Below are 12,494 nucleotides of genomic sequence, written 5' to 3'. Positions count from 1 at the left end.
GTGAGAAAGTTGAGATCCTTCTCAGATGGAGAAATTATATCCTGCATCAAACAATGATGCACTGCATCAATTATCTCATCTCATTTCCATGGGCTCCATTCTTCATACACTTGTGACTTATAGCCTACGGGAATAAAATGAGGTGATTGATATGATACACCACTATGTTGTCATGGATTTAGTTGCATCGGATGCCAGCATGGGTATGGCAAAGTATTTGGCGAAGGTCAACATTTGTAATACTTCACGATACTTTGAAACCCTTGAAGTGAAGTTTGAGTAAATGACTGGCTGAGGTATTGAGAAGAACAATAATTAGTCAAGGTATAGCGTAGCCATGGCATAATATCAGAGAGCTTCGGAAGCTCAAGGATTCTTCTTGGTTAAAGAGGGGCATGGAGCTTTGGTCACGTTCCCAACTTCTCTAAGCACATAGGGTACGGCTCCACCATGGCATGATCACAAGGCAAGACAATATCATGCATGAATGGTATTCAGGACAATAATGATTGGCTAAGCTAGCCAGATTGTGTGAGAGAGGATTTTTGAAAGATTGGTTCTCAACAAATTGTTCGGGCTATCTCATACATTTTTTATCTTTATACTGAAGTGAAGAGGCAATAAGAGACTAGTGGAGTAAGAAATTGACCTATCCTGATAGGCAAGTCTTCTAAGCATTATGGGGTGATGTTTCATAGGGATCCACAATAGTCAGTTGGTCACAGAGTACAAGTGTTGCTTATAGAATATCAATGGGATTATGTACTTTAGAGCTTGGCCAAGAATCAAGGATAGCTAAGAGAGTTGTGCCAAAGAAAAGGAAATTGAATGCAAGGGTCAGCTGGCTAAACATATTTACTTAATGGACAGACTTAAATACTAATATTGTGATAGTGCACAAGTGTGAGCAGGTCATTGACATAGAATGTTAGATGGTACATCCATAGGCCTTTAGGATCTTGATATTGCGCACCAATATGCCAATAGATTACGAATATTATCAAGTGGTGTGGCCATAGATAGGAAAGCATGTTGAAGATGTAATATTAGGATCGTGGAACAAGAGCTTGTAGGGACGCTTGCATAGCAAAACTAAAATGATTTGGATGTGCATGATCAACCATAGCTTCGAGGGGCAACAGGTATTGTTAGCTTGACAATTTGGCTGAACGATATTAAAGATGGATTTGCCTGCGCCCTATGCAGAACAATGGTGTTGCATGATTATATCATATGAATTTAATATATATATTTCTAAAAGACAGCATATGGCTTGTGAATCAATGGCATAGTTGTTGTGTCATGGCACAAAGGTATTCCAAGTATCAAGACATATTGGGTGAATAATACTTGGCTTGGGGGGTAAAGTTATAGATTTGGCATAAAGATGCTGAATAGTGGAGCATTCTTAAAAAAAATCTATATCATGGTATAAAGATGCGCATAAATATTGTGGTTGACTCAAAAAATCGGATTGCTTATAGGCATTCGAGTATGTCGCATATGTTCGATTCAACAAAATTGTCGAACGATAGCATAGGGATGTATTCTTGGCTGTCACTAGACTCTTGCATATATATATATATATATATATATATATATATATATATATATATATATATATATATATATATATATATATATATATATATATATGTTTGAGAAAGAACACAAAAAGTGTGGTCATGATAAACGGCATTCGAAGGTGCGTAGTTGGATAAGAAAAATATTCATGCTATGATACAGTGGTGTAGGGTATAATTTCTCGAGAATTGATCCCTCGTATCCCTCATCGTGAAAAAAGTGGCGTGGCACTTTCGCGCATTCTCTAGTTGGAAATAAGCATGTAAGGGGCTCTTTCTATTTTTTATGTAAAGTAGATTTTATTTCTTACCAAAGATGGAGAGTACCTCGTTCCTCACAATGTGGTCCTTCTCATACATAAATTTTAAAAGGAGGAATACCAACAGACGTACAAAGGGTGCTTTTCCCGCTACTCCCGAAGTAGGTCTCTATCTCTCGTAACATTTGTCTTGCTGAGTGATGTGAGCTTTGGACGTGCAATTAAACAAAAGCGAATCGAATAAATAAAAATTTAAATTTGATTTAATTTAAAATATTTAAATTTAAAATTTAACTTAAATTGATTTTCTTAATATTTTATGCACGAATTTAGTTTAACAAAAAAAAAAATAAAATTGATTTGACTTAACTCAATTATTAACTGAACTATATTTGAGCTTGAATATAAATTTTAATATATTAATAATATAAATATTAATATATATTATAAATAAAAATAATATTATTAAAATTTATATATAAATTTGAATAAGTCTGCGAACAGTTCAACTCATTTACACCTTTTGCGTCCAGAGTTATTGGCCCATAACCACCACTGAGAAAAAAATGGAGAAAACAATGTGGAACAAACTGTGGATTCTCCAAAGATCTGAATAAGAGCTATCTGGATATATGAGAGGTAATCCTGAGTTCTTGTCATCCAAAATTTCATGGAAGACAGGAAAGTCATCCTGGAAAACTTTCTTTAAGCGCTGACACATGATGATAGGGTTATGCATTTCATATCAGGAAGTCAGGAGTGTTTCGGTGAATCATGGTTTGGAGAAGCGTGTTTTGGTGAATGATGGTTAGGAGTTTTTGCTGGTAGAATCAATTGCCATGACCCACCGTTCTTGGTTTGTTTGTTCACATGTAGTCTATGTCAGCATATTATTTATAGTTTCGTCGGTAACGTACGAATACTATGCAAATTTGGTAGTTGCTCTCAGTTTGAAATTATCCCACCCACAAAATTATTTGTCGTTGCTTGCAAGTTTGAAACATGTGTAAGAACTTGGTCCGTAGGAATTGGTTCTATTCTAACTGGTAGTACGGATCATGGGAAGGAGCATGTAATAGAAATCCAAGACCCCAATAGTTTCTTTGTATTTAAGCATGCATCATGAGAGAGGAATTCAGGAAGTGGTACTCACTGAAGAAGATATTTCATCTATGTAAACGGACGCTGCTCTCTTTAACTATTTCATACTCATATTTCTCTCTCCATTGTGTTACATAGGGCCATTGTGAAGGAGATGCGGCAAAAGAATGATTGATTTGTTGAGACAAACAGAGATAAATTCCAAAAGTAGAGGATAGAATTGAAGTTATAATGGAATACTATTGGAACCCAGGAGACCATACGCTTTTCATGTTCTCTGGTGGTCTCTGTCGTTAGGTTTATCAGGCCATCTACCCAAAAATCAACCAACAGGACACGAGATAAGGGAAGCATCAATGCTCTTTTATTAGGTGGTTGGTATGGTGGCAAGTCTTTGTAAAAGTTTCAGACCAGAAAAGCCACCCGTGTGGACAGAAACAGTTGCAATTAGTTGAGCTCCGCAAAAGCTGACCTCAAGGTTGAGAATACTTATCAGCTAACCAATTGCCAATTCTGTTAATTAATCTAGAAAATCCTCTGCATCCTACTTGCTTGTTCGATTCCCTAAATCATATATAGGTCACCTCAAAAGAGTGATAACAATATTTATTAATAAAATTAGTATCATTATAAATTAGAGAATGCAGAATTAGACCTCTTAAAATGTTGAAATAGTCTTGGCGAGAGCTGTCATGTTGCTGCTGTTTTGGCTACAATCCCATGTCACAAGAAATAGTACTCTTCTAACAACCTTATGACTTGGCTATCTACAGCAGATTTTGTGCTTTCTTCCCCTGCCCGTTGAGCTACGAGACCCGGTCAAAGTCGAAGCCTGTGATAAAATCAGTGATGCCACGAATTGCTGGCTGCAATAGAGAACACGAAACCCAGTATCCCACCCACCTTTTCCTTCGGGGAAGGTTCGAGTGAGGGATGGTCTCAAAGGCAAGCGATAAGCTAGGCTTTGACATTGACTATAGCTCTTACTTGACATCTGTAACAAAGTTTTTCCACTGGCTTTATACCTTTGGTTGGCTAAAGGGAGGCATGATGGTGGCCCCCTGCCACGAGGAGCTCGGTCCACTTGACAAGTGGACGGATGATGCAGGGAGATGGATTTATATTAGTCTCGCATTTGGCATCTTAGTCACGAATTATTCAAGGTTTCAACTTTTGGAGGGTTCAAACAATAAATAATTTTGAAAGGGGAGTACTAGATGTGCATCGTTCCACCGTTGGTTTTTCCTTCCAGTTTGGTGGTTAGGTTTCAAAGCTGGGTTGAGGTTTGACCCTTCTAGAAAGCCAGCGAGCACCAACTCATATGATATACTTTAATTGCTCCTTATCCAGCATTATCCAATACATGGATGGACTAATAATAGTCTAATACTCAACTACGCAATAAAGAAATATATAAACCAATCTCCAGGTAGATAGCTATGAAAGCTTAAACCCATTGCATTGGCTTTGACCAAAGGACGAGCAGGAGCGGTGCAGGGCAGTGATGCTACAAATCCTTGGAATCTTCTTGGAGCTCAAGTTATCATATAAGCAATTTTTTTTTTTTTCTTTGGTTTTCGGAAGAGTTCTAAAAACACACAGACGTCACATAAAAGAAATTAGACGAGTGACTTCAACTTGGGTAATTTGCATTGGCTGAACGACGGAAGATGGAAAGCAAGCAGTAGAAAGTATAATAAATCGGTCGTTTGAAGTTTCTTGTGAGATTTACTTCTCATGCTGCCCTGATCTTCTGTTTGACGATCCAAGAAATTTTACTTGCCATCTTTTTAGAGGAAGTTTCACAAACCGTTATTAGCTTCTCACCAACAGCTTGGTGTTTTAAACAGGATGCATTAGATTGAACGAAAGTAGATAAATCCATGGAAGTCAAAAAATTAAATATCAAAAAACTGAACAGGAAGATCATAGAGTCGCACTCGGTCATAAATAGTCCAAAGAAAAATTGAAGCATATTTAGCTGAACTTATAATGGATCTAGAAGTAGAAATTGCCATGGGAACTCATCTAAATTTCTAATCCCAATGTCTATGGTTGATTTGAACCTGACCTCCATCATGAACTGATTGTTTTTGGTGCATGTGTGCTGCACGCTTGTAGAGAAGTATAGATTATGCATGAATCCAACCGATTTATCTGGCCTCTTCACCTCAGGTAATTACTTCTACAAGAAAACCTAACAGACGAAATCTGACAGACAAATAGCTGTAGATGAATCGGTGTTGGGCCTATTACCTTTCAACAAGCAAAGGAGTCGGCCCAAATGGATTCTACGGACACGATTCCATGCACTTAAATAAATCATCGAACATTTACTGGAACCGCCGTAAAAATTAATGCTCAGAGAATCGTGTACCTTAAATTTTCTGGGTTTTAGATGCACGTTAAAACGGATATGTCTGAGACGCACATGGGCTGAGATTGGACCAATTATACCTAAAATTTTCAAGTAAATCCATATTCTCATCAACACCTGAATTAAAGTAAAACATGGCCTCTATAAAGTACCAGAATAGAATGTCCAGTTCCTCTAATATTCGCATGATTTAATGGGTTGGAGTCCGGCCCATTTTTGTCGGCTTCATGTGTTATTTTGATGTCATGGGGGCAGATATCATGCATGGTATCTCCCAATCCAACTCTTGATTCTTTAGTAATCGTCTCAAGTGGTTGCATGGAAATATTTTGTTACAAGGAGAAGAATTTAGATTGACTAGATCTTTTGAAAGATTGGATTACAAAAATTATGGGATGAGATGAAATCCTCGTCCTTTCTTGCGGCTTAAAAGATCACCGAGATCTCGATCCGATTCATATGATCGAGTATGGGATCATTTTTCTCGACAACTGGATCCTTTTGCACGCGCTACCAGAGAAGCATTTCCGCTTTAGCAAGTCCTCGGATGAGATCTGGGCCAGATCCCCCAGTTTACAAAAAGATGAGATCTTTTTGTGTTCCGGTTCTCTGGTGGGCCCATTCAACATTATGGGTTTGTCTGAGAAGCCTTTTTCCATAGCTTAACGGTCCTTCACGCACTACTCCTACTGGGCCATAATGGGTCTCAAATCCATTCAAAATGGAACATTCGTGCGAGTTAAGCACCACTGTGCCTCATCGGACGTAGATGATGTTTTGAAAACTCCTAACATTTGCATCATCGTTGCTAATATAAGTTATCATGGAACAATTCAGTTATTCATTAGAAGTTTCCAAAATATATGAATACACGCATACGCATGTATATGCACACATACGTACATACAAATCATAGAAATAGTCCAATTTACCTAAAACTCAATCTCTACTTTTTTTTTTTCTAAATATTCTAATTTTTATTTCAATTTCAATTCTGATTTTAGTCATGAACCGAATATTTCGATAAATATGGTGATTCTAATTTCTATCCATTTCAATTTTAATTCTGATTATGAACCAAACAACCCCCTAGTCTTAAGCTTAGCAATAGAGTGCAAGTAAAAATAATGTAAGTCAGAATTTCTGCCTTGGTCTTAGTCAAAAGTTCAAAGGAAAGGATGCTAATGGGAAGCCTAGCATGAAACGCTTTGGAGATAGACATAAGAAAGATAGGTCCATATATATTGTTTAGGAAAGGGAATCGTTCGTGTTTGCAAAAATGCCAAGTTGGTGGTAGTCAGTCTCAGCTAGCTTTTGCATATGGTAAATCTGGTGACAACTTGTGGTGCTTGCTTGGAAGAATATTTGAGAACCTGGTGAAAGTGATCGGAACCTACTTAATCCCAAAGAGAGCAAGTTACTACCAACCCTGTGGTGCCATCTCTTGGCTATGTCATTTGGGGTGGAAGCCCGCTCGCGTCAATCGTCCACTGGTGTCCCCGGCAGGCAAATCAAATTGGATTTGCCTGCCCGTCATATCCAGTGGACGTGGCCAAGACCGCTATCGCCAAAAGAAAAGGAAGGTTTCGTATTCCATTGCTCACCTATCTTTCTCAAGGCGGCAATTCTAGCTGATTCCATCATTTCATCGTTGTAGGAATGTGAGCATGACACTTTGTCCAAGTCTATCAGCAACAAAGCATTGTGTCCGGATATATCAAGATGGAACTGAATAAGAATAAAGGTACAGTTGGCCGGAGAGAATTGAATTTTGGAACAGAAAATAAAAATGAGTGTCTGTCATTTCAACCGAGGGAGTTTCATTTCTATTCTTATTTCATAAAAAAATAAAAATATCTTAATCTTTCAAAATTAATTTTCTATTCTTCTCGTATATTTAAATTTTATTTTAATTTCTATTTCGATCATGAACCAAATTTATTGATGGACATGATCATTCTGATTCCATTCCAATCTATTCCGATTTTTATTTTAGTACCAAACCAAATGCACTCCAAAGAAATAAGAAATAAAAGAGAGAAAAAAGACAGGATGTATAGGTTATATGATTCAGCAATAGAATTACATATATCTACAAGTAAGAATAGAATAGAGATGCCACTATCATGAAAAAGATAGAGTATACAAATAGAGTCACTGGTTAACAAAATCCTGATTCAATACATCCCACCTTTCATACTTACCTAAAATGAAAAAATTGATATATGTCAAACTGAGTTGGATATGTACTGTGAGAGCTCCACCCCATGCACCCTTAAAAAATTGCATTAGGTTTCGAACTTAGGCTTATTAATCTAAACCCTCCACCTCTATCTCCAACCTTACAAAAAATATTTACTTGCATAAAATTCCTCTCACATTGTCCAAGGAGACGAGCGTACCAGAGATCTTATTAGTACAATTAAGTATGATGGCAAGGTAGACAAGTGTGCCAGCATATTATAAGCATTAGAACATCCAAAAAATGATGGTGAAATAAAGAATATGGGAGTAGCATAGATCTATATGCTTGGATTATCAAGAATTTTTGTCACCGTCATACTATCTTTTGAAGGAGATTGATTCAAATATTGGTAGAGAAGTAGTCTAAGCTATGGTAATGGAGATTGAAATTGAGTTGATATTACTTCATTACTTTCAGAGAGTGTTGAATTCGCAATCAAAATTGAAATGGATTGAAATGAGAATGTGAATAGCCGTATTTTTCAAAATATTTGGTTCATGATTGAAATTGAAATTGAAATTGAAGTCGGAATTGGAATGAAGATTTGAATTCTTTGGAGAAAATCGAGATTGGATTTTAAAAGATTGGGTCATTTCTATTTCGTCCTAAAATCAGAATTAAAGTAGAACCTCCTCTCCCTCCAACTAAGTGGTTAGAATCGGAGTCACTCACTTCTATTCTTATTTTAAACTCCAACTCCCTCCAACTAAACATCCTTTTAAGGCAAAAAGCTATTGCTAAGCTAAGATAAGATAAAATACATTGATATGTTAGATTATGGAAGAGTTTCTTGCAAGTTACAATTATATTTTTTTGTACTAAAAGATAGTAACTACTCAATTTAAAGGTTACCATCCATATTTGACCTCTATTTTCGATGATTCTATTAATTAACACCCATTGTCTTTCCACTATACATATTTACTAGTATAGTTGCACCATACCAACTATGAAACTAATAATCATATTTTATCGATCGTATATTATCCAATGTGCTTGCATTAGTCATCTATCTTCATCCGATCTATGGTACAATCTTCCATATTTGGGAATATTTAGAGACCAATTTATTCATCTTGGTTTAATCCTTCTATATATCAACAATCTAGGTGAGTATATATGATCTTGGCTCAAAATTTAGGAGAGCCTATCTAATTCTTTTTCAAAATTGCCACCGATGCAATGATTTTTGGACGTTAAAGTATGGTGTGAATAATATTTAATTATTTTTTCTCTAAGTTTATCAAACTTAATTATAAAATAAGATGAATCAACGTATTAAAGATAAACTTAATACATATAGGTAGAGCCCGATGAAAACATGAACAAGCTAAATAGGATCTAAACTGCTCAAGCACCAATATCAACAACCAACGCAACTTTCTCACGAACTTTGTCTGGATTTCAGTCCGGACATTCTTTTCCAGACGCTTAGTTCAATTTAATATCAATCACCACCATACCAGTTTAATCCCAATCATATACCAGTGGACCCCACTAATCAATGCACAAAATACGACGCTCCGCTGCCATTCTATCATACGCGCTGTTCATTTAGCAGTCAGCGGGACCCGTTTGTCGAAATGCCCGGGGTAGGGTCGTGAGCCGATGCCTCCAGCCGGAATGGCCGCAAGAGCAGCCTATCCAAGCGCGAGACTTGGTCACACGCCATCAGCCGACGCGAGACACGAAAACCCCCCCACTTTTCCTCCGTTTTCTCTGTGGGCGGCCGATGGCTCGCCGCAAGGACACCTCCAAACCCACCCCACTTGCCGTTCCCAAGGGCATGATTTCAGCTCTGAAACCCAAGACGGGCACGGAATTGCTTCGGCGCCAGAAGATGACGCCATACACGTGCTCCCGAAGCAAGCCTCCTCCCCGACCACCCTGTTCCCATCTCTCGCAGCTTGACCATTTTAAAATAAACGAGAGGCATCTTCCTCCATCGCCACCAGATTTTTATGTGAGACCAACTCCCAAGTTGAGGAGCTTGGAATAGTGGCCGTGAGATTAGGGTTGTCCTGTTCGTTTATTATTTTCTTTTTGTTTATTAAAGAAAAAGGGGTATTGGAAAAGGAGTGAGACCCAACTCCCAAGTTTAGGAGCTATGGAACAGTGGCCGGCCGTGAGATTAGGGTGGTCCAGTTTGTTTATCATTTTCTTTTTGTTTATTAAAGAGAAAGGGGTATTGGAGAAGGAGAGTTTCTCGGGGCCCTTCCGAAAAGCCCCATCCAGATTTAAGACGGTATAATGGTACGGAAGTTGGTTGAAAGATCGGTCTACCGAACCACTCGTTTAAATCGCCGAAGGAAAAGGATCCTAGCCTCCTCAAGGAACCTCATACCTAATCACTCGCTAGTTGCTACGCTAGCCTTATGTTTTTTAGGTGAAGACGCTAGCTTTTTGTTAGTTAGACACACTTCCAAGATGGCCAGGATGACGTTGTTGAGCTTCTTTACACCCGCTTCTTTGTACACGTACGCTTCCCTTCTTAAATAAATGGGGTGGCTTTCTTGCCTTCCCTTTATTAAAAAAAAAAAAAAAAAAAAACACGAAGTTTTGATGAGATTATATGCAAAAAAGCGAGGTGATGCTGGAGTAGATGACCAAGGAGGACATGGATGGTTGGATGGGAGACGAGAGGAGCGGCTGATGCTTTGTGTGGTCTCGACGTGGTGGGATAAGGGCAGGAAGACTAGCTATTCGTTTTATTTAAGCTATCTCAACGGTAGTTTTGATTCTGCTTTCAGCATCCACGGCGACACGGGGGATGGATTGAAGTCCGGGGTCGTAAACTTTTTGCAGAATCGTCAAAATCTGAAAGCGATCTTCTTAAAATATTAGGTTATGGCAGACAAGAGACTTCTTCATTGACATGCACGATGGAATGTGATCGTTGACTAAAAGTTGACGTTGGCTTGTGTGGCAGTTTTCCATCAATCACTGCTTTGCAAAACCCCAACAAAGTAGATAGCAACATGGATAAATTAATTACAAGAAAATTTCTTAAGGATGCTTGCTTTTCGTTTAATTGAAGGACACGTTTCCGTGCGCTATGTTCACATTCGTTGTCCGGACTTCATCTTGGTGATTTTTGCCTTCGCAAGCTCACGTCCAAAATACAAATCACACCCCTCACATTCATAACCATATTTATTTTATTTAATTAATATATATATAAATAAATATTAGTTAGATATAATATATATATATATATATATATATATTAAATAAATAAGAATACAACTTAGATAATAAAAATATGGATATAAATATAGATATAAGTCGAATAATTAAACTTTATCATCACATAATCAAAGATATAACTAAGTAGATAGTAATTAAGATAATAGCATATTAATGTGATAATTTATTTTCATTAACAATTTATGAATATTAAAATTAATTAAGATTACAAATAGAATCTAATATTTCAATATAAGTATATATGGTATTTGTCCATTCATATTTATATCTATTTTTCTTTAACGATATGGATATAAATACAATATTAGTCAAATAATTGAATTTCTATCTATATTTAGATAAATTTAAATATGAAAATGAATATGAATGGATATTATCTAGTTCACTTTTACCTCTATCAAAATTTGAATTATGTCAAGCAACTGTCAACCACATGTGATGCATTCCCTTTTGAACATATTGGTACCCACCCTCTTGCATTCCTTCGTAGAAAGGATCTACTTAAGAGTTAGCACATGTTCCCCCTCTAAATTTAAAAAAAAAAAAAAAAGCTAAAATTATATATCTCATACAATGTTGGCATTGTCTACAAGATCACCTACCTCGCCATCTTTCTCACTTACTCATCTAAACAACTCCCGCTTAAAATCTTCAAGATCTTGTTGGAGCTGCCCTTCATGGTGGCAATGATGTTTACCATAGCCTATATCCATGAGTGATGCTTAATCTCGTCATCGACACTCTATAATGTGTTTAATACCCGATTTGATTACAATAACATTATTCTTTCAAAAAATATTGACCAAGGAAAAAAAATATTTTCCATTACTATTAAAACATATCTTTTGTAAATGTACGTTAAATTTGTCTCTAACCAAAAAAAGAAAACGATCTAGGCAATGCATTCATTCATCATGACTCAAGATAACTTTACTAGTGATAGAATAAGATTTTTTTTGCTAGTTTTTCTTTCTAGATTTGTATCATCCATGAGATTAGTTGTCACCTTGATGTTCTATTCCTTTAGAGAAGCCACTTTGAAGTGTGATGCCAGGGATTAACATCTTAAGAGACAATAACACTCCAAACTTAAAACCTAAGTACTTTATTTCCAAGTAAGACTTGTAACCACTGAGCTAATCTTGAACTGAAAATACCTTGTTGTTGTTCTTTTATTTTTTTTTTCTTTTGAAGAAAAAAAAATATTTTTCTTTTTCCTCTATCTTGTTAACTGACAAATATACGTGTTAATAAGAAAAGTGAATAAATCTCTCTAGAAATATAATATGCTTTCTCAACTTGTATCAAGTTAAACAACTTGATATCGATTATTAGCAACTAATTAGTCAGGTGCAACCATGATGCATGAGCTTTACAATAATCATTTATCTAAGCTAATCGTGGCATGCCGGTGCAAACCAAAGCTTGAAAGCATTCCCAGCAATAAATTGCACCGTCGCTGTCACTTTATAAATCACTAGCCACTTTAAAAAATGATTTGCCTATGCAAGTGGAAATCAAAGAGTATTAGTTATATTGTTCTCGGGCATGTGTTTTAGGTTAGGTCTTATTTTTAAATATTTGTATAGGTAATTTGCCTTGTCATGTTTGCAAACCATTCATGTTAGCCCTTTTTTTTTTTCTTGCGGCTTGTCTCTCCTGTAGTTGTGGTGCATACGGTGAGCCCACGTATCGAGACCTTGCGCAAATAGACACGGAAC

Source organism: Elaeis guineensis, chromosome 5, assembly GCF_000442705.2.
Source record: "Elaeis guineensis isolate ETL-2024a chromosome 5, EG11, whole genome shotgun sequence".
Classification (NCBI taxonomy): domain Eukaryota; kingdom Viridiplantae; phylum Streptophyta; class Magnoliopsida; order Arecales; family Arecaceae; genus Elaeis; species Elaeis guineensis.
This window is presented reverse-complemented; position numbering follows the sequence as displayed.